Source organism: Aedes albopictus, chromosome 1, assembly GCF_035046485.1.
Source record: "Aedes albopictus strain Foshan chromosome 1, AalbF5, whole genome shotgun sequence".
Lineage (NCBI taxonomy): Eukaryota > Metazoa > Arthropoda > Insecta > Diptera > Culicidae > Aedes > Aedes albopictus.
The window spans coordinates 116,241,883-116,264,979 of NC_085136.1; the positions used below are offsets into that span (position 1 = coordinate 116,241,883).

Below are 23,097 nucleotides of genomic sequence, written 5' to 3' on the forward strand. Positions count from 1 at the left end.
TAGTAGATCGCCCGGAAATTTTATTTCGATTGCATATTTGGTTACAGAGATATCTTTCGAAGAGTACTTCGGATTTATACAACTAAACCTTTTGAGATTTTTGACCAAAAGTATCATAATAAATATCTTAGCCGTCTGTACACCGATTTCGGTTATCCTGGCACCAAATAAAAGCTACAACATTCTAGTAGAGCCCTATACAATTTCATTAGGATAGGACGTTTGGTTACCGAGATATCTTTCAAAGAGTACTTGGGAGTAATACAGGTTAACTCTTTGAGAGATTTTTGGCCAAGGGTACCATAATAAATATCTCAGCCGTCTGTCAACCGTTTTGGGTTCTCTAAGCCCCAAATGAAAGCTACAATATGCTTGTATAAGGCCCTGCAATTTTATTTCGATTCGGCATTTGATTACTGAGATATCTTACGAAGAGTATTTCAATAAATTCTTTTTACCCTTCTTACACCCATAAGAAGGGTATAAATATCGCTCGAAAAACCGACTTTCGATCCGAGGCCCGGAGGGCCGAGTCTCATATACCAATGAACTCAGCTCGACGAACTGAGCAAATGTCTGTATGTGTGTGTGTGTGTATGTGTGTGTGTGTGTGTATGTGTGTGTGTATGTGCGTTACAAAAAAAAGTCACGCACGTTTCTCAGCCGTCTGTCAACCGATTTGAGTTCTTTTGGAAGCAAATGAAAGCTACTACATCCTAGTAGAACGCTATTGAATTTTTTTTCGATTGGACGTTTGGTTACCGAAATATCTCTCGAAGAGTACTTATGAGTCATACTTCTAAACTTTTTAAGATTTTTGACCAAGTGTATCATAATAAATATTTCGGCCGTTTGTCAATCGATTTAAGTTCTCTTGGCACCAAATGAAAGCTACAGCATCCTAGTAGATCACCCAGAAATTTTATTTCGATTGGACATTTGGTTTCCGAGATATCTTCCGAAGAGTACTTAGGATTTATACAACTAAACTTTTTGAGATTTTTTACCAATTCTATAATAATAAATATCTTAGCCGTCTGTCAACCGATTTTGGTTATCCTGGCACCAAATGAAAGCTACAACATTCTAGAAGAACCCTATACAATTTCATTAGGATTGGACATTTGATTACCGAGATATCTTTCAAAGAGTACTTGGGAGTAATACAGGTTAACTTTTTGAGAGATTTTGGACCAAGGGTACCATAATAAATATCTCAGCCATCTGTCAACCGATTTGGGTTCTCTAAGCACCAAATGGAAGCTACAATATCCTTGTATAAGGCCCTGAAATTTTATTTCGATTCGACATTTGATTACTGAGATATCTTACGAAGAGTATTTCAATAAATTATTTTTTATTATTATATTAACTTGTTATCTTGCATTAGTTTTTCACCAGTCTATGGGAAATTATTTTCGATAAATTATGCTGATCTCATACAAAGTGTATTCTGGCAGGTTATTGTTTTCAACAAAATTATAATTAACAAATAACAAATACACAGGAATTTTATGAAAACTAACCATATGTTAAATGAAAGCTTTGAATTTATATATTGTGGGAAAAATGCAAGAACCGGACAGCGAAAATAACTAGCTAATGACAAAACTGATTTACTTAGTAGATGTATCATTTTTGTCCTTTTTGCACCATAACCATGAATATCAAGTACTTCGGAGCTAATTTAATCGACTGATTAAGAGATATTAGACAAAGTATATCTCGCTGATTTTCTTATCCATTTTTTAATCGATTCAAGATCTTTTGGCAGTTAACAAAAGATACAATATTCCAGAATATGTAAGCTATTTTTTAAAAATTTCACACAAGATTCTAGAAGGTGTCTGGCATTTCTGGTAGTTTAGTCCATGGTCCATGATGCTATTTTGGAAAGCAATCCACTAGATGCCAAATGCACAATATTTTCTAGGATTTTTGGTCCATCATACATACATATCGACCTTTTACTAAAGCAATCGCGAAACCGTATTGGGAATTGGATTTTTCGGAATAATACTTAACGGTGAATACGGAACTTTGAATTCAACAATTTTATTCGAAAGCAGCGTATCGCAACAGGACCGGTCCTTTGCACTTCTGACTGAGTACTGACCAATCGTTTTAATCTCTAATGGGAATTCAGGTAAGAGAAAACTGATGGTAAAGCAAGAGAAATAAGAGAGATCACTCAGAATGCAATCGGCTGGTCCTAGGGTTGTCATAATCTCACAATCGGCCCACCTGACCACCATCCGGCCCGGATGGTGACGGCCCGTCTTCGTCAGGAACTTCATCGTCGGTAATGTCGTCTTCTCCGTCCAATGGTACGAATCGCTTCATAAATTCCGCACATGTTGATGTACGGTTGGGTCCCTCGTGTACTCCGATTTTTTCCACATCGTAACGCTCGTTCCTCTTCTTCTTAGTTACTCGATACGGTCCAAAAAACTTCAGCGCGATCTTCAAATGAGACCCAAATTGAGTCCGACTGATGGCAACGAGGTCACCAACCTCATAACCAATGGCATCCTTCCGATGGCGGTCGAACTGTTTCTTCATACCTTGTTGAGCCCGTTCGATGTTGTTTCTGGCGTCGATTCGGCACTGCTCTCTGGCTTCTTCGAACAATTCTATCCATTCCTCCTCGACCGTCTCGGCAAGTTTCACATCTTCTGGCGATCGCATTTTGGTACCAAACAATACTTCAAATGGAGTTCGGCCGGTGCTTCTTTGTAAGCTGTTCTTTAAGAATCGTTGTAAGTCCCCTACACGACGATACCAAAGTTCTGGGTTGTTGATGGATAGCTTCGCTAATGCTGGTACAACAACGCCGTGGATCCTTTCCACCTGCCCGTTACCGCGTGGAACGCCGGTCGTGATTAGCAGATGCTCAATGCCTTCTTCAGCGCAGTAATTTTCAAAAGCTGTTGAGGTGAACGCTGATCCTCTATCGGAGATGATGCGTTTAGGGTTTCCAAATATGCATTTCTGAACTTCCATCTTCTTCAACACTTCGTCAGTTGTCGTTGTCTTTACCGGATATAGCCAAACATACTTGCTAAATGCATCTACTATTGACAAAATGTACCGATATTGCTTCCCCGACGCCGTAAGCGGTCCGAGGTGGTCGATGTGGTATGTAGAAAGTGGCACCTCATCCTTTGGAATAGGGTGCAAGAAACCTTCCTTTTTGCCCATTTTTCGCGAAGCCAGAATACACGGAATACAGCTTGCGACATGTTTCTCCAATTTCGTTGCTAAACCGTCGATCCAATACTCTCGCATGATCAGTTCGCTCATTTTCTTCGGCCCAAAATGTCCTTGTTCGTGTACACTTCTGATAACGGTATTGTGCATTCCACTGGGGATCACCAACAGCTTCCCTCCGTTGTAATTCTTATACAGAATTCCGTGATCCGTGAAGAAATCTCCATAGCTTCCGACATCAAGCGCTTTGATGATTGCCCCAAGTTTTTCGTCATTTCTTTGTCTCGCTTTAATCATTTCAATCACGTTGGCTTGCAGCAGGAGCACAGTTGGGTTACGACTCAGCGCGTCGACGTGTAACATTTTTGTTCCAGGTCGATGCTCCAAGATATACTCAAATTCCTGCAGCAATAACGCCCACCCAGCAATTCTCGGAGCAATTTCCTTCTTCTCCATTGTCATCTTAAAGGCAGCGCAGTCGGTAACAATTTTGAAGGGAATTCCTAAGAGGTACACCCTAAACTTCTTCAAAGCCGCCACAATAGCAAGAACCTCAAGTTCGTAGCTTGGATAGTTTGCCTCTGCTGAGGAGGTTTTCTTACTGTAGAAGTACACAGGATGAAAAGTAAGTTCACCCGGGAGTTTTTGTAATAGGATGGCGCCGAATCCGACTCGACTAGCATCGGTGTGCAGCTCCGTCAACGCATTTGGGTGGTATAAACTCAGGGCGGGTCTAGAGCACAATGCTGATTTCAACGTCTCCATTGCAGCACGTTGTTCAGGTCCAAACACGAAAATAGCATCCTTTTTCAGTAAATCCGTAAGGGGTTTCGCTATGACGGAGTATCCCTCAACGAATTTCCGAAAATAGCCAGTAAGTCCGAGAAACTGTTGAACCTCACGATAGCATCTGGGTTCTGGAAACTGCATCACTGCTTCAGTTTTTCCTGGCGTTGGGCGGATTTCTCCTCCGTTGATTTCGTACCCGAGATATTCAATGTTCGGCTGCAGAAACTGGCATTTTCTCCACTTGATTCGTAGTCCATTCTTCGCAGCAACATCGAGCACCAGCTTCAGTCGACGCAAACCTTCTTCTTCGTTCTCGGCGAGGATTAGCAGGTCGTCAATGTAGATCACAACAATTTTATCCCGAATCAAATCCCGAAACACGTCGTTGATGAATCTTTGAAAAACAGTGGGGGATGTGGACAACCCAAACGGAGTTTTTAGAAACTCGAATTGCCCAAAAGGGGTGACGAATGCAGTATACTTCACACTTTCTTCGTCCACTGGAACGTGGAAAAACCCGTTCTCCAAGTCCAACGTTGTGAAAACTTTAGCCGAATGTAGTTCGTCGATGATGTCTTCAATTAGCGGGATGGGGAAATGATCACGCACTATAACTTTGTTGAGACGGCGATAGTCAACACAAAGACGACGGGACCCATCCTTCTTGTGTACCAACACAATCGGACTAGTGAACTCCGAAGTGCTAGGACGTATTATACCCTGCTCCAACCATTGATCAACTTGTGTTTGAACAATATCCTTCTCCAAGGGGGCCAGTCTCCGGGGTAGCTGGTGTATGGGAGATTCGTCTTTCAATACGATCTTGAGGTTCACTTTTGTGTTTACTACATGTTGCGGCGAATAGCTGTTTATCGCTCTTTTAACTTCATCACGAACATCCGAATTCTGAATGTGCACTAATGTTTCGTCGACTTCGTTTTCCACCATAATCCTCATAGCGAAATGTTCATCCTTCGGTTGAAACTTTGCACCGTCGACTGTAACGTTCACGTCTCTGTGGAGAAGCAGATTTCTTCCGAGCAACACTGACTGAGGCATATCCTTAGCCTCGAGGATATCGAACACTATTTGCAGAATCACATTTTCCACTTCCACCTCTAAACAACTCGTTCCTAATGTCCACACCGAACCGTTGAGGGTCGTCAATTTTTTCTTCTCCTTCGTGTTCACCACCAAGCCCAGCTTGTTTTTCCAGTCCGCGCGCAGCAACGAAACATCCGATCCCGAATCGAAAAATGTTTTCACTGGGACCGTGTTAATCTTCACTTCCATGAAACTTCCCCGCATTGGCACCGGCAAAGAGTGGCAAATATTAACAGTGCCCTGAGGCGGTTTCTTCGAACAGTCTTTGGCAATGTGTCCCTCTAACCCACATCGGTAGCAAATTGTGCTTCTTGGAGCGGCGGCCTTGGTACCCGCAGACCTAGAGCTGGAGTTCCTGCTGTTCGTGTTCCGATAACTAGAAGATTTTTCTTCAACCGGCTGATTATGTTGTCTGACATCTCTACCATACTTGGAATCCTTTAAACCTTGATACAAGCGCAACTTCTCTCGAAATTCTTCCATGGTTCTCGCACCATATAGCAAGGTCTTATCTGGTCCGTTGTCGTTAATGCCGTTAACAGTATGCGTAATAATGGCATCTATGTCCAAGTTCGCCTTGGCTCCTATCTCACGCATGACCAAAAAGTACTCCAACACATTCTCACCAACTTTTCTCTTCCGCGCGCGTAAAGTTTCATGAATGATCGCACTGTTTTCTTTCTTACGAAACTCTTCCCGCAAATACACTTTCAACATGTCCCAATTGGTGATATGACTCACAGTTCCCAAAGATAACTTCGCCAAACCAGTCAATTTTTTCTTCGCTAGCACAAATCGTCGTAGATTGGTTAGCCCTATGGAGTCGGCCATTTCATCGAAATCGTCAATCCACTTTTCGACGGAATACACTTCTGTGCCACTGAACTCGTAAAAGGCTGATTCCACTTCCGTAACCGTTAGAAACTGCTCTCCGACCGGTTGCCTTCTTTCACCACCGGCAACATCATGCCTTCGCCGAACTCTTGCGTATTCTCCACCATGACCAAAACCGTTTTCACCTTCATCTCTAACATTTCCTCCGACATAGCTTAACGCACTACCACAAACGGAAACACCATCATGGTCCTCATGTTCACTTTCATTACCCGGGGCACCGAGATCTTCGTTATCATTCCGCGCATTGCGGTTGCGGTTAGGGGTACTTGCCACCGGCGGCGCAGCATACGTGCGACTCATACGGAGTTCGTTCGACAAGCGTGTATTGTCGGCCCTCAACGACTGCAACTCAGCACGCATTTCGCCAACTTGTTGAGAGAGGCTTGCCATCGTCATATTAGAGAAATTCAGCTGGTCTAGTAATCGAGCAAACGTATTGTCTTGCTGGATGTTCATAGCTGGTGGATTTGCCATACTCGGGGGGTGTGGTGGCGGGAAGGAGTAGTTTCCGTGAGGGTTATCCATAGCACTTTTGTCCACACTCGATCGAGCTTTAGAGGATCGCAAACCAATATCGAAAAGTACGTGCTATTGTTCGTTCCGAACTATTGTTCTCACAGTTCTTGTGGAACACTATATAGCCACATCTAGGTGCCGATGCACGCTACGGTATAGATGGTTCTTTAACACTTTCTACTCCAATTATTATATCCGACACTCGCGATATCCAATTCCCGGATGAGCCCCCAATTTTATCGACCTTTTACTAAAGCAATCGCGAAACCGTATTGGGAATTGGATTTTTCGGAATAATACTTAACGGTGAATACGGAACTTTGAATTCAACAATTTTATTCGAAAGCAGCGTATCGCAACAGGACCGGTTCTTTGCACTTCTGACTGAGTACTGACCAATCGTTTTAATCTCTAATGGGAATTCAGGTAAGAGAAAACTGATGGTAAAGCAAGAGAAATAAGAGAGATCACTCAGAATGCAATCGGCTGGTCCTAGGGTTGTCATAATCTCACATACATCATAACAATAGTTTTGATAAGTGTAAGAAGGGTTCTGTTCACCATAGGTGGATTAAATCGGGTTTTCGATCTGTATCTGTTTTCGGGATTTAATGGGGTTTGAGAGAGATTTTCGGTGTCTTCAGGATGCTTTCAAGGAGAATTCAATGATGTTTCAGAGATAATTCAAGGCTTTTCAAGAGGTTTCAGCAAATCGTTAGAGTTTAGGGAGGGTTCTGAGATTCTTTCTGGATTAACAGGAGGCTTCCAAGAGTGAGAGAGAAAAAAGTGGCCTATCCCAAACATTTTGGCCACCCCTTTGTAGATTGATTGATGCAGCTGTTCATATACGCGTATGAGAAGTGATCGAATTTGAATGATATTCAGACACACGTTAGTGAGGTAATTGCGACTCTGTCGATGAATGACGGCGCTTTTATAACTCGATTCCAGCACAATTCTTCGTCAACCGTTTTGCACAATCGCTTTTCTTCAGTCGCAGCTTGCACATGCACATTCACCGATTATTCACGGTTGTTTAAGCATTACCATCAATCACCCCGTGGAAGTGTAATCCATCAATTGTTCACCCGAGGCACCCCCAGCAAAACACACCAATATTTCCAATGCAATGCAATGTATCAACGGTGGTTTAGTAAAGAAAACGCAACTCGTTCCGATCGAAGAGAATCGCTCCGAACAATCGTGAGAGAAAAACTTCGCATTGCTTCGAACGAGTCAATTGAAACATAGATTCCTACAAGTTGTTTGTGAGTCAACTACGAAACGAAGCGACGCCATGCTCCAAGAGTTACCCGGATTGGCGGCACCGGACGGCGACGCGACACGGTGCATCCCGCATTTCTCAAAACAAAGGCAAGTGCATGACGGCGGCGGCGGCGACGGCACTTTATCGACCTCGATCTGCCTTGTCGATAACACGCAACTACGCGCTCTACGGTGTGCGATGGGCGATGGGACGACGACGTCGCGTCGTTGAGCCGAGAGTGTGTGTTAATGAGTCGTTATGAGATTTTAATCAGCTCCTTCACTGGCTCCCAAGATGCACGCACGGGAACTTAAAGCTTATGATCTCGATGGAGCACACAGCGATGACTGAAGCCGGAGCTCTAAGAAGCTATGTCTAGCGCAAGTGCAAGGTAAACCTCGGTCTGCTGCACAGATTAATGGGAAAAAGGGCTACCTCACTACAATCGCCTAATAAAAACATCCGATTTTTATTGCTTCTTTTTAAGCGGAGGGTTAATTAGTTTCCCGAAGCCAACACGTGGTAGTTATGCGGTTGTACGAGGAATATCTTATATCCTCGGTATTGGATCAGGTTTTTTCTTGAAGAAGAAAAAACCTCAAATTCAAACAGACCGCATAAACTGTGTGGAAAATCCGAAACATGTCGGAAAACAATGTGTAGTAGTTGCGCTGCTGTACCTCGCTCCTCACGAGTGTGGTGTCGTCATGCTCCGGTGGACAAAGCCATTGACCAATCCAAATTCCTGTGTGGTAGTGGTTTGTGTTCAGATTTCCCGTGTTAATCTATCTGTAAGAACTTTGTAAACATCTTTTGTTCTCGCGTATATGGATAGGCTTGCATTAGGTTTCGTGAGACAATTTTTGGACAACTCAATTCGGGGTAGATGTGCTCAGTGAGGAACTACACTCATACCGAAACACAGCACGACACCAAAGCGGAAAAGCGGTAGAGCAGCGACGAAAGGCGCCAAGAATTTCACTTTCGGTCACGTGCCTGAACTCATGCATTAACCGCACCAACTAACGTGTGCTGCAGCAAGCAGACTGGCTATGGAGCTTTGCTTTCCGGGTGACATTTACAACCAACAATCGACTTGCACTTTGAACAATGCTACTAGGGTATCGCGCTACTTGGGCGGTGGTTTTCTTCGTCTGTTATTTTCGTCTGTTTTCCACTGTAACTCGGTCAATTTTGAACCGATTGACTTGAAACTTTGTACACGGGTAGATATTATACCTATCTCACCGCATTCCAATAATTGTGTCAATTGGTTCAAGATTGACTGAGTTATAGTGGAAAACAGACGAATATAGAAGCCACCGCCCAAGTAGCGCGATTCCCTATGTACAAGAAGTTACTACTGGTTGAACGGGTGCAGTTTATTCGAAATGCTTCTCCAACGCACGCGGATAGACGTCAACTACAATTATGGAAAAGGTTTCAGAGATGGTTCTAACTCTAACCGGAATGATACAAAGGCAAACCTTAGCGTTGATTGAAAGTGACAACTGACAAGCTGATTAGAGCAGCGCGCCCTGCATCTGCCTGCTGATGAATTTCAGGGTGAAATGAGTCGTTAGATGTCTAATCGATTGTCTAATTTCATTCAGCTTGGCAAACATAAGAGATGAAAGCAAAAGGCTATGAAGCGAGCGTTAGCACCAACTATGTATTCGCCAGTACTCTGACGCGACACTGCGGTCACATCAGCAAAGAGAGGCAGCGAAAACAGCAACAATACGCCGTAAAGTAGACTACACATGATGCATGTGGCGATTTCGCCGAAACTGTGAATGGCGAGAAAAAGTGTGCGAAACCGCCGATCGGCGATTAAGCTTCAGTATACGCTGAGAAAACTTTCAAAGCTACATAAGGGAAACATTGATGTTTTTGGCAATATTGTTCTCCAATTGTTGAATATGTACTACACTAAAGTTTTTTTACGCGGTTTTTTTACGCGGTACCGCGTAAAAAAATCCGCGTTTTAAAAAAAAAGTCGTAAAAAACCGCGTTATTTCAAAACCCGTCGTAAAAAACGAGTTTTTTTTCAAAAACACGCGCAAAATAGTCAGGATGACATCCAACGAAACTTGATTTTTTTGACTTTTTTTACGAGGTTTTTTTTAAAATAACGCGTTTTTTTTACGACGGTTTTTGAAATGACGCGGTTTTTTTTACGCGGTACCATTACCGTCGTAAAAAAAAACTTTAGTGTACCCAAATGTTGGAATTTATAAACATCTTATTACAAATCAAGCTTAAGTAATTCTTGCTCAATGTAGGTAAATGACTGATGTAGATGTGTATACCGTGAGTGCCACGATATCGCACCGAATCAGTACAATCATAAATAGGGTATTGGTTCCCTCATTAAGCATGTGGCTCCCATTTTCATCCTGCGAAATACAAAGGAATGACGCGCTGTTTGTTTTGTTTCTTATTTTTGTATTTTTTTTTGTTGGAAGTGAGCACGCATGAAAACAAAAAGAACGGAATCAATCGGTGTCGTAATCGCTTGCTTTCGAATAGGATGAATAAGGGAGCGTGAGATTACTGATGGCACTCGAACCCCTATTTCCGAGTAAAAAAAAATGTTTGAAAATTTGGAACCGCTCTGACACGAAAACTACACAATTATTAAAATAAATGTTAAGAAATTTCTGTTACGAAATAAGCTTTGCTGACAAACAGATACCAAAGTCACACAACAGCTTAAAGAACTGGAATGATGTCCTTCATACTTTTGCATTGTTATATCATATAAAAAATATTGGTTTTTATCACACATTTTTCATTATGCATCCGTTCAATAGGCAACATCCATTTATTACGTAACGCTAAAATCGACATTTTTAACACCCCCCCCCCCTCCACCCCTCTTTCCCTCCGTTACTCTATTTTGTAGGAAAATCCTAAATTTTTTGCATGGGCCGTAACGCTCGGTTGTACTCCCTCCTCCCTCTACAGTGTTACGAAATTTGTAGACGGCGCAATAGTGTTTCATGACTGGCGCAATAGTGTTCCAGAGGTTTCTAGGGGTGTTACAGCACAGCAAAAAAAAAAAAAATCTTGTGATATTACATCATTTTCGCTGCACATCAGTCGCGTCGTAAAAGTGATGTACAGATTACATTCTTTCCACGCAGCAAATTAGCCGCCGCAGCTTGAAAGTGGGTCTAACAATCGCTATAGAGCCGAATCGATAGATGAATTACTTATAGGTAAAATATTGGCATGGATTCGTACACTGATCCGTTGATTGTGAGGCATATCTCTTACCTATCGGCCGTTTCACCAAGTTAGAATGAGCACGATAAATATGATACTGCTTCTAGGTATCTGCTGAAACGGGTTTATCGACGCTTTCCGTTGCCAACCACGGTGTACATGGTAAGTGTGATAAATGTTGGAAAACGATGTAATCGGGTGAAATAACATTCAAAAATGGATACATCGCCAGAAATTACGCGCCTGGATATTACAAAATTAATTGCTGTGAGGGGTCTCATGGGGTTTCAGTGGGTTTCGAAAATGTTCTAAGGGATTTCTAAATATTTCAGAAGCATCCCTGGAATTTCAATGGGGTATCAGGGCCTCTCAGGATTTCAGAGGCGTTCCAGAAGTTCTTCTTCTTCCTGGCGTAACGTCTCCACTCAGGAAAACCTTGCTTCTCAGCTTAGTGTTGAGCTCTATAATAGTGTTGTAGCTTCTCAGCTATGAGCACTTCCAGTTATTAACTTACAGCTTTCTCTGCCAATGACCATTTTGCATGTGTATATTGTGTGGCAGGCACGAAAACATTCTATGCTCAAGGCCAAGGAAGTCAAGGGAATCTCCATTCGAAAAGTTCCTGGGCCGACAGGGAAACGAACCCGTCACCCTCCGCATGGTTATGTTTAATACCAACGCCATTACAGCTGTGCCTACACAGCAAAAAAATTCTTGTGATATCACATCATTTTCGCTGCACATCAGTCGCGTCGTAAAAGTGATGTAAAAATTACATCATTTTCATGCAACAAATTAGCCGCCGCAGCTTGAAAGTGGGTCTAGCAATCGCTAGAACCGGATCTATATTTGAATTATATATAAGTAAAATAATGGCATGGATTCGTACACTGATCCGCTGATTGTGAGACTTATCCCTTATCTCTCGGCTATTTCACCGAGTTAGAAGGATGGTGATTAATATGATACTGCTTCTAGGTATCTGCTGGAATGGGTTTGTTGATACTTTCCGGTGCCAACCAGGGTGTGCATGGTGAGTGTGATAATTGTTGGAAAACGATGTAACCGAGTGAAATTACGTTCGAAATTGGATACGTCGCCAGAAATTACGCGCCTGGATATTACAAAATTATTTGCTGTGTATAGGGACGTTCCAGAAGTATTCTATGAGGCTTCAAGGGGTTTCAGATGCGCTCCAGGGGTGTTTCAGTGCGTCTCAGCGACCTTCATGGGATAACGATAGTCATAGCGTTTCATGGGATTTGAAAGAGTTACATGGGCGTTTCAGGGATGTTTAAAGATGTCCCAGTGGGTTTCATGAGCGTTCTGTGAGGTTTCAAGGTTTCCAAAGGTGATCCAGAAAGTTTGAAAAGTGTTTCAGATTTTTTAAGGAGTTTCAAGGACGTTCATTGGGTGTTCCAGAAAATTTTAGATGGCTTGAAAGGTTTTCCGAGAGCTTTCAGTGGCGTTCCATGGGGCTTCAGGGTATTCAATGGGGTCTCAGGCAGTTTCAGGGGCGTTCTATAAAGTTTTAGGGAGCGCGTTTTCAGAGTTTCAGGGGCGCACGTTCCGGGGCTGTTCCAGGGGCCCCACGATGTTTCAGGGAATTTCAAGTGGTTTCAGGAGCGTGCAGAGAGTTAAAGGGGTTTCAGGGGCTATATTACTGATACACCTGAAACACTGAAACGCATTGAAACCTCTCTGAAAATCCCTTGCATTTCTTTTGGAAAAACCCTGAAACTCCCTAAAAGCCCCAAAAGAAACCCCTTAGAAACCCTCCTCAAACGCCCATGAAACTTGAAAATGAAAATCTTACAATTTGTAACAGCTAATTAAAAATTTCAACTACCGTACTGCCCCTCTTCGCATGTCAGCCCCATGTTGTTTTTCAAAGCGCCTACGTTTTGTACTATAACTCCAATTTTTTTTTTTCAAAAAAAAAATGTATTCAATTCTTGCATACCCTTATCGTGGTACATGTAGCTGTGAAATGAGGCGGGAAAGATATCAAATTTATTTTAAATGACCTCGTGAGTGACAAAAATATGATTTACATTAGAAACGACATGGGACTGACATGCCAAGAGGGGCAGCGTAGTGAACCGTTAAATATTTAAGTTCCCGACTAACATAAAAGTAAAAGTCTACGAGAGAGGATGAGGGTCTGAGATGACTAATTATCTGAGTGTCGCGGACTGACTCAATATGCTCTCTCATCGGGAGCCAAACATCGGGAGCCAAACATTGAAGATGGAGGTTATGTTAAGCCTTGTTGAACCTGTGTGATTGATTGAAGAGTATTGTTATCTAGGTGCTGCGGATATAATCAAAACTGTTGTCACGATATCTTCATTTGCCGCTGCCAAGCCGTTGGAAATCGAGAAGAAGGATTAACATTGTTTTATGCCTATTTTAGCTAATTTTGTAACAACTATCCATCAAAATTTCCATCGCGAATGGAAAATAATAAACTTTGATCACGAGAACAAAATCGGAATAATGGTGGATTGATCATGTTTACCATTTCCGAACAGCGTCGCGACGGCGTGTTTGACAACCGCGCTGCGAGAGGTGGTTGCAAGAAAATTGAACGCTCGTGCGTGTTTACAAGATGTGTGCCGGGAGTGTGTAGGTGTGTGTTAGCTAGCTTGAAAAATAAAACCGTTTCTGTTCGCACCACCTAGCTAATTATGAGTCGTAGTTTATAGACACATAATAACATCATATTTGATTCTACCTTGCGCAAAAAACACGAGATATACAAGGATGAAGTGACCAGAAATATGTTGCCCTGACACTGGACAACATTCTATTCAATCCAAAGTTCAAAACATTGTAGTTAGCAAGAAGAAGGTTGTGCAGACCATTCCAGCCAAAAGCTTTTACTATTATCACTTGAACTTCCCTGATGAACATAACTTTATTGTTGTATCCCTTCGAATTACTCTCCCAATCATCCACCAGACCTGATGTGATGGTTGAAACACGTGACTATCGCGTCAAAACTGAAAATTTATTGGCCACCCATAGATAATAGTCCAGTATGGCCAGACCAGCTACACTTACACAAGGAACCAATGAGATATCTTCTGGGGACTAGCAGGCATCTTCAGTGTGTGAGTGTTGGCGATCCTCTATTTTTATTCAACAATGGCGTCTGCCATACTTCTAAATGCTTCCAAAAACCATATGCTTTTGGAAGAAGATGATAATGATTGGCGAGATGATCAGCTGGAACGATGGTTACATTCAATTGTTCCTAATGTTTTCTTGCGAGTGTGGTAGTATGGTTTGGATATAAGCATATAAGTCAAAATTGCTTTCGCGTTATGTCAGGGCTTATGTCCAACCATTAGTCGCTAGCCACCATTTACACAGGATTGACCTAGCGGTGAGCAATGTTTGTACTAAGTGCGGGTCCGGTTATGATGATGATGGCATCGACTACGTAGTTTGGCAGCGTCCGGATAATGACGCCTCCAGAGCACTACTATTGAATACCCTTGAGGCCCGATGTAGATAACCCTTTGTTCTTGTGTAAGAGATATGTTGGGCACCCGCAATGTCACTTATATGTTTTGCATTTACGACTTTCTTTGTTTATCTTGTATAAAGGTTTAATTCTTTTTCGTTTTCTTCCTCAGTTTTTTTTTTTTTCATCTTATCCTTTTTTTGTGCTGTTCCTGGCCAACCGGCAGATGAAAAGTCCTTTGCAATCTGGTACTGAAACGCAACAAAGACAATGAACATGCCAATACGTTGTACCCGGATGAGCTTCACAGAACCCTTACCCCTAGTCGTTACCATGTCCATCCTTGAAAGCATATGTGACCTACTAACTTCGAGCTGCCACGAGTATCATGGCCCCGTCTCTTACTAAGTTAAGCTTAAAGATATTTGTAAATAAATTACAAAAATTATACACGGCACCGTAAAGCGTTAAACGCGGTTGAGCCTCAAATAAATGAGCATGAGCATGAGCATTAGTATGGGACTCGCTTGTATGGAAAAAATAAATCCTTGCTCCAGTCAACTTTTTTGATTCCATTTAGGTCCCATATGAACTGTACAAAATTTCAGCGCAATCGGTGAAACTATAATTTAGCGCAAGCGGTTCAAAGTTTGCATAGGATTTACTATGGGAAAAGTTACACTTTCAAATAAAAAATCCCAGAGGTCGCCCTTTGTCTCCTTAATTCAAATCGATAATCGCTTCTTGTAGAAAAGTCATTTATGAAACTTTCCTTCGAAGACCGCAAAACAATTGGATGCTTGTGGAAAAAGTTATTGATTTATTACCGATTAGTGATCCAACGAACGGCTTTTTGTTTTGCTTTATCAGCAGCACTGCTGCTGCCGTTGTTGCATGGGGTGGCGGGAGGCATCACCACCCCCAGAAACAGCAGCAGCCAAAGCAGCAGCTACAGTGCTGCTAATAAAACAAAATAAAAAGCCGTTCGTTGGATTACTAATCGGTAATAAATCAATAACTTTTTTCACAAGCATCCAATCGTTTTGCGGTCTTCGAAGGAAAGTTTCATAAATGACTTTTCTACAAGAAGCGTTTATCGATTTGAATTAAGGAGACAAAGGGCGACCTCTGGGATTTTATATTTGAAAGTGTAACTTTTCCCATAGTAAATCCTATGCAAACTTTGAACCGCTTGCGCTAAATTATAGTTTCACCGATTGCGCTGAAATTTTGTACAGTTCATATGGGACCTAAATGGAATCAGAAAAGTCGACTGGAGCGAGAATTTGATGTTTGTCCCATACTAATGAGCATAGATGACCGCACAATTCGTAGTTGCTACTCCGTGATTGACCAGAGCAATCGAAATTGCACAGGGAACCAATGAATAGGGCTTGGGACTAGCTTACTATTCTCAATGTACACAGTTCGAGAGCTCTCAACTTTATTAAGGACAATAACGGCGCCGGCCACGTCCTTACGGTCATCGAGGATGGGAGGGAATGTTAGTAAGACAAACGTTGTTATAAAGACCGCGAATCGCTGCATCTCCACGTTTGTCTCAGGAAGGATTTTTTTGTTAGTAGGGTAAGGTACATTGTCAGGCCGGGAGTCACCTATGGTTGGTGATATGATTTCACAATGGATCAATATTTACAAACCGACGTTAACAACCGACCACTTTTCGACGCAAAAACTAGCCAAAAAGAAAATTATATCGCGCGTCTCCACTAGGGATGTAGTACCGGTAGTACCGGTACCGAAAATCCCGGTATTACCGACCAATTTTTGGTACCGAAATACCGGTACTGACTGGGCGTTGGTACCGATACTTTCGGTACTGGGAAATCTCTCCCTAAGTGTTGAAATTCGGTCATTAGTATAGCCAATATGTAATGGAAATAATCGAAAACATTCAAAAAATAAATATAAATAAATACTAAATGCATTTGATGAAAAAATACTCAAACAATTAGGCAAAATCGTCAAACTCATCGGATTTGTTAAGAAATTTTTTCGACGACTTTTTAAATTTAAATTTATTGAAAAATTTATGTGTTCCCCCTCAAAATATCAAATTTCAACCAAAATTTTCCGTTTGGGATTGTGACATAAGAGAAAATCGAAATTTGTGTCAGCCTAATTTGGTGTGAGAAAATAGGCCTTTTCCTGGCAGGTTTGCGTGAGGTAAAACAGTCTATAACGATGAGAAAGTGCAAAAATGGGATTTACTAGATTTAAATAAAACTAGTTTGATTAGGGTTTCTTGTTTGTTTTCAGTTTTTGAAGGAATCAAGGAAAAAACAGTTCAATACTCTTCTGTCTTCACCTAGCAGTTATCTACTTGATTTTGCTATATGTAAGGTTGTTCCTGTTTTATTTCAGACTGGCTAAGGTACTGCCTGTCAAACTTCTCAGAAGCTAAACAATATTTCTAAAACTGTTTCATACAACTAATTTATTTCTATATTTTTTATTTATCCACATTTTTTGTTCAATTCAGAACTTCAGGGTCTGATTTTGTGGTATCCCTGAAAACCGGAATTCACAAAAGTCTGATAAATGGTAGATTTTATTGTACCAAATATATTACTCTTCATTTTTGTGAAAATTCCCCAGTACCGGTATTTTACCGGTACTACCGGTACTGTGAGCCTCAGTACCGAAATACCGGTACTCACCAAAAGTGGTCGGTACTGCGACCCCTAGTCTCCACTCCACTAGGGAGCAGAAACCTTTAGTCTATTCCACATAGAAATACACTGAACGCGACTCACTTGACGGCGCCCGGTTTTATATTCCTCGAACCTCGACCGGCGAGCCCGAACCAACACTTTTCACTACTGATGCTTCGTCGTTGCATCACCATCAAGAATGCCGTTTGCGCGCGAAACTAAAAACCGCTCGCTTGTCAGCGCCCGGATTACAGCCTCCTGTCACTGCAATACTGCCCCACAGGAAAATAACGAGCCAACATCTCTGGTTCCCACTTCCAGCCGCCTCGTTGAACACAATAGCGGCGGCTCGGTAGCTTGGTTCCCCATGACAGCGCAAAGTTTGTATACAAACATAATTCCAGGAGCAAAAATCAAAAGCGGCGAAACTTTTTTTCACAACCAACTTTTTTTTTCACCTTTTAAGTTCGTTAGTTTAAGCAAAACATGATTTTTAATTTCGCAATTATTTATTTAAAAATGAAGTCATAATAGTATCAGCTCGTCTTCGTCACGGAAATAAAGTTTACATAAAATTTATAATTGTTATTGATATGATTCAGCCACAGACAATAATCGTTCCTGGATTTTGATGCTGACCTCAAAAACATGGCCGCGTGACAGGAGGCTGCCGGATTACTTTTTGTCGACCGGCGAGCCCAAACCGACACTTTTCACTCCGTTCACACTGCAGCGCGATGGGAAGCGAAAAATCCGAAACCGACTCGACCCACGACGCATCCACCGCACACTGAATTCGACGTCGACCGCGTCGATTTTATTCGTTCTCGTTTACACTGCAGCGCGATGGGAAGCGAAAAATCAAAAATCGACTCGTTTTTCTTTCTCGTTCACACTGCAACGCGATGGGAAGCGAAAAATCAAGAACCGACTCGACCCACGACGCATCTACCGCGCACTCCGAAATGCTCACTTCCAAATAGAAAACGAAAAATAAACGAACGACCGAAGCAAAAGCGCGTGACACCGGCACCCGGACGAAATCTCCTTCACACACTCCGTCCCGTCGTCGGTGCCCCGCAGAGAAGAAAGAAAAAAACATCGCAAAAATCTAGCAAAGCGAGCGCGCGAAACTTTGCTGCTGCCGAACTACCGCACACTACTCCGGTTGAGCCTCAAATAAATGAGATAGATAAAAAAGAGAAAGAAAAAGATGATAATTGCGAAACGCCGAATTTGGCATGTTCCATCACTGATATACCTACGACCACTACAAAAATATAAACTTAATTTTTGCTTTATCTTACAAAAAACAGACAGACCCTAATAGAACATGTTCTGATCAGGGCCATCTCCACTTTTCAAATAGTATATTTAAATTATTTCTTAACTGAAAATTTCTCTCTCAAGATTTAGATAATTTCAATGCGGTTCGAGCAAATTAAATCAAGTACATCCCTAAGCGTTGTTGACCACCATAACAACAGGAAATGTCATGGAGACACGGTTAAACACTTGGTTAAACATATTTAGCAAATATCTCGATTGTCACGACTTCGTGTACTAGCTGGACGCGGTAACTCGATTCGTGCGCTTTTGTGACAAGTTAATCAAACGTAAGGGGCTGTCCATAAACCACGTTGTCATGAGGGGGGGGGGGGTTTCGGCCAATGACTGTTTTGTATGGACGAAAAAAAAATTGTATGGACTAATGACCACGCGGGGGGGTTGAAAAGTCCCAAAAAAATGACCACGTGGTATATGGACAGCCCCCAAGCGCAAGGATAGATGATCATTTGGTGAGATCGTTCCATGATACATCTTGAAAACAAAAACGGTATACAGCCATTCCATAGAAAAACGATATAGTGCAACTCCGACTGTCGTGAAACTTGGTGTGTCAAAAATAATTGGACCCGTATATTTCATAATGTCATTAGGGTGACCAATTTTCAGATAAGGTGGTCCAAAACATCAAGGTTCCAAAACACAAAAAAATAAAAATAAATGTAACTTTTGAACCAGTTGATCGATTTTAAACTTCTTTTTTTTGTCTGAAAGGTATTGAATTGTAATTTTAAGAAAAAATAAGGTACCCCGGGGAAAGTGAGACCTAAAAAAATGCTAGTTTGGTTTTGTCAAGCCAAAAAATTCTAAACATAAATAATTTTAAAATTCCAATGGTTCTAAAATACATTGTTGGTATATTTCTTTTTAGTAATGGGCATTAAAACTGTTTCAAAATTTTTAAATTCTGTATATTATGCATATTATGAAAAGTGGAACAGATCTTCATTTTCACCGTATCACGGGGCAAGTGGGACCTATTCGGATTTTTTGTAATAATGGCTTAATATAGTTGCTGCATATATGTAAGGTGGCATAAATTACAAATATGTTATGCGAATAACTATGTTTAGCGATTTATGTTGTAAAAGGTTTGTGGTATCGTGCATAAATTACGCAACACATATAATAACGAATCACTGAGAAAAAAAAATATGTAACTCTAGCAGCTCGTGCAACAAATTGATTTTATTTATACAAAAAGCGCCCTAAGGTTAAATGCCGAAAGATTTCCAAACTTCCAAACTTACTTTTCATATAACGTAGTTGATGAGTCGCGCCAAAAGGTTTTTCAACATTTACAGATGTTATGTTTTCCCTAACATAATATTACGATCATTAAATAAAAATTTTTAAATCGTAAACTCCGAATAAGTCGTTTTTCAATTTTTTGATACTTTCGGTTCCTTGACATTCAGACAAACTCATTATGCAGCGAAAATCGATAAAATAATAGAATTCGCTTGAACTAAAATATGAAAAAATAGATAATTTCGAAAAAAAATATGTTCTATCAAAGACTTTACCATTTTAAACAATAGATTCATCATCAGAATAGAAGTAATTAAGTATAATTCAACGATTGATTACTTAAGGCGCCAATTTTTACTTCACTTTTGTGTGAATTTCGACTTAGGCTGAAGAAAGCGAGATCAAACTATGAAATTGTTTTGTTTACTCTCATAGGTCTCACTTGCCCCAGATGCTGAAATGCACTGGGGTGGGTGAGAGCAGTCAACAAAAGGTAATAAATGAAAATAAATAACAGTTTTTTCGCTTAAAATAATTTGCAAGAACTCCAAATATTATCCTGAAACTGAAAAAGTTTTACTTTATTTGTTATTCTTTTTTTAAACAACGAATGTAGTAGAGTACGTTAATCTCACTTAGTGAATTGAAAATTACATATGAACAACAATAACATATATGGTCTCTTTATGGTGAGAACAATAACAATTTTTGAATTCAAAGTATCCGTTGGTGTGATACTTATGTTTTCTATGAAGAATGTTTGCCTTAAAAATAAAAAAATAAAATAAATTATAGCTGTAGGTCTCACTTGCCCCGGGGTACCTTACCTTGAAGGTGCCAAATTGTGTTTAAATGTAACAAATAGCATAGCATAGCATAGCATGAATACTTGCACAAATCTTGGATGGAGTTGCAAAGTTGAATATTTCCATTGACATTGCTGATGTCGCTACTATCTACAATGTCATAGATTCACTCAGCTCCACACACCTGGCCAAGTCCTTGCAAGCATTTATAAATCCCTTCATCAACTTAGAAAGAGCCCAGAACTGAAGCATCTTCCAATAGATGAAAGGATGTTGAAAATAGCGAATTTTCAACTTATATGCAGCTATAAAGTAAATATACGGAAGTAGAATTATTTATAAATAAATAATATTGGAAAGATCTCACCAATTGTTGTGGGGTTTTTGTGGTTCAATGCCGATCATCTAATTGCCTTGATTAATATTCTTCTCTGTAAAGAACAACACAATACTCAGCAAAGAACAACACAATACTCAGCAAAGAACAACACAATACTGAACACTAAACACCCACGCATCTATTGTTTTGATTTTCACTCGAGACAATAGCGAACGCGATCGATTATGCTGCCATACTCATCCCTTACAGGAGCGATGCATGCACAGCAAAGAACAACACAATACTCGTGTTTAAATGTAACAAATATGCACATATTTTGATTTTTTTCACGTTTTCAAAGTCTCGGCACCAAAACGGTATTTGGCATAATATAAAAAATCAGAGACATGTATATGTTATTTTTGTTTTTGAGATATGACTTTTTGAATATTGAGAGACATATATTTTTATACTAGCTCGTAAATCTATGCCTTTTATTGCTTTTTGAGTGATTGCTGGTGTTTTTGATATCCATAGTTTTATAAGGATTCAAAATATAATCAAATTTCAAAAATGTTTTGTACATATAGGAAAATTTGGCCTTTTATTTTCAAAAAATAATATCTCAAAAGTATATCTCAAAAACTAAAAATCATACATCCCTAATTTATTGGTATGTTACTCCAAATTTCCTGAATATATATATATATATATATATATATATATATATATATATATATATATATATATATATATATATATATATATATATATATATATATATATATATATATATATATATATATATATATATATATATATATATATATATATATATATATATATATATATACATATATATATAAATTCAGTGGCATACGTGGGTCGTCGTTTTGTTCTGTTACTTTTCACCCAATGAAGGTTTTTCATACATTTTGAGCGGGGACTCGACGGGGACCTGAACTTGGAACGTCAAAAAACGCAGTAGGCAAGACAAAGTTTGCCGGGACAGCTATTTTTTTGTTAAAAATATAAAACCAGGGTACCTCTTTGGTCCCGAGACCATCAAAACGTGAAGAAACTTTGCCCCCTTCAATGTTTTTTTTCCTTAAGGACAGACTCCTTAGAATCCCAAAATAGCCGCCACAATGACCGACTTAGACACCTACTCACGATTTCGAGGGTACAAATCTATTCGTAAACAAAACCAGCGCACCTGATCTCCTAATTTTAAGCTTATTACAAGTGAGCAAGAGCAGAATAATATAAAGCACACTGCTGATTGAAGCTTGCTACACTGTTGAAGCGGGATGCAAAGACGCTTGACCTTAAAACTTCAATGCAAAATCTTTCTAACAAAGAAAAGAAGTTTAAAATCGGTCAACTGGTTCAAAAGTTATGATTATGAAAAGTTTTGGTTTTTTGGACCATCCTATTTAGAAATTAGTCACCGTCATTGGTGACGAAATTAAACAAAAATGGGTCTTATTATTTCGATAAACTACAAAAGCATTAAGTTTCACGACAATCGGAGTTGCACCATATCGTTTTTCTATGGAATGGCTGTATAATAGAGTGGGTCAACGTTGTATGGGGAAAATTAAAATGTGATCGCATCAACCCGAAACAAAGCTTTTTAAATCTATACTAGCGCCCAAAACAACTGTGAAAATTTTGGAAACGATTGGTTGGGTCCCCGTACTGCAAATTGCGATTGAAATGTGTACGGAATTTAGTTTAGAAACGTTAAAGTAAAGTCTAGGATATGCTGAAAAAGTTTGCCGAAGATTGCAAAGTGATCCGATGCTTGCGTAAAAAGTTATACGCTTGGTAAGCTACAGTGTATCAAACAATTGTCCGTACAGCAAATTTTTTGTCAAAATAATTTTTCATTCAAATGTTAATAACTTTTTTATGCGTCAATCAGAAACGCTGAAATTTTGACCAATCATATATAAAAGCTCCATTGTTAAAATTTTGAGCGAGATCGAAGAAGTTTTCTGAAAGTTATAGAACTTTTAGTAAAACTTATAAGATTTTTGAACACATTTTAAAAACATTATATCTCAATATGTACTCAATGATTTTTTTCAATTTTTTTTTGTGTTACATCTTATACCTAAGGCTTTCATATGCAGCCATGTTTGGGGTTTTATATTCACTACAAAAAATATGAAAAATGTGCGTATGTAGTTGACGATGTTTTAAAATTT

General features: G+C 40.1%; 1 protein-coding gene across 2 annotated transcripts in view; it reads right to left on the minus strand.

Moving 5' to 3' along the window:
- Window positions 1–23,097, minus strand: part of LOC109402218 (leucine-rich repeat flightless-interacting protein 2) — a 445,842-nt gene that overhangs the window by 115,081 nt on the left and 307,664 nt on the right. The window lies entirely within an intron of this gene.